The sequence below is a fragment of the Apteryx rowi genome, unplaced genomic scaffold, assembly GCF_003343035.1.
Source record: "Apteryx rowi isolate R43461 unplaced genomic scaffold, aptRow1 scaffold_1309, whole genome shotgun sequence".
NCBI classification, from domain to species: Eukaryota; Metazoa; Chordata; class Aves; order Apterygiformes; family Apterygidae; genus Apteryx; species Apteryx rowi.
The window spans coordinates 31,698-33,153 of NW_020447541.1; positions in this window are offsets into that span (position 1 = coordinate 31,698).

Here is a 1,456-nt window from a genome sequence, read left to right on the forward strand (position 1 = left end):
CACCTGCTCTGCTTTATAAAAAGGAATATGAAAGTGTTTTAAAGGGATTCCCCCCCCCCCCTTAACGATTTCCTTGGGAAAGATGAAAACCTGCAGTAGTAGATTTTCGGCTTTTTTTTTTATTCCCTCCCTTTAGGAAAATGAGCTGTTCAAGTTTTAAAAAGCTGCTTTTTTTCCCATGAATTTGTGGGAAAACAGTTTTAGTGGGGAAAGGCCGCTTTGGGAAGGCCCCGGCTCTAAAAACCAGTGCTGGAAGAAGATTAAAAACACACACGCACAAAAAAATTGTCTTTAACGCTGAGGCTTTTCCCCAACTTTCCCTTGTCTTGGGGTGAAATGCTGCTGCGTAAAATGGGTAAAAATGGATTTTAGGGGCCCGGTGCGGGTTTTCCCCCGCTGCCGGTGCAGGGGGAGGATTCAGGGCCAATTTTTAAACTTTCCGGCAGCTTTAACTGTGTGTTTTGGGGGTTTACGCTCCCCCAAAAATGGCTGGTGGGAGGGGTGTGAATACGACATTTTTGCACAGCTGAAACCCTGTTTTTGTGGTTTTTCTGCATTTTAGTAACTAAAAAAACACAATTGGGGGAAATGAGCTTTCGGGGGTTGCGAGCTTCCCAATTCTGAGTTTTTTAGTAGTTTTAACTGGGTTTTTTTTTTGCACTTTATTAATAATGAAAATAAAGCCCAAGCGGGAGGCCAGGAGGCAAATTTGAGCTTCCGACCTGTTTAAAAAGTGAATTCTTGCATTTTTTCCCCCATATGTTTCTTTTAATAGGCAAATTGCAGGGTCAGGCTGCGCTTTGGAGCATGAAACATCAAATTTGGCGTTTTATTAATTAAAAAAAGGGGGGGCAGTCAGCTGGGGGAGGGGTTGAATGTGCCGCAGAGTTTAGGGGATTTTTTTTTTTAAGAGATTAAGGAGTTTTATGAGGGACGGGGGGGATTTGGGGGCGAGGGAGACGCCGCCGCCATGGCGGGGAGGGGGTTAACGCCGCGGCAAGATGGCGGCGGCACTTAGCTGCCCGCGGCGCTGCCTGACGGGAGGCGCCGCCCCCTTCCGCCGCGCCTCGGCCGCGCAGGAAGACGGGGAGACCCGGAGCGCCGCATCCCGCCGCGGTAAAAAAAATATATATATATATAAAGGAGGAAGGGAGGAAGAAGAGTTGACGTTAATTAAAGGGAAATATTTAGTGAGGGGAGGGGGCGTCAGGCGGCGCGGCGGCAGCCCCCCCCCCGCTCAGGCCCCCTCTGCGGCCACTTCCGGGAAGGCGCGCAGCCTACCCTGCTGGCGCTCGGTCACGCCCACCGCGCTGCGGCGCGCAGCGGAGGGAGTGGGCGTGGCCTGGCCGTGCGTGGCGACGTGCGCGCGTGCGTGCGTTGCGTGCGTGGGGGGGGCGCAATCACGCTGCGTTGCGCCGCGCCCGCGCGGGCCGCCTTGTTCTCGCGCTTCCCCCCC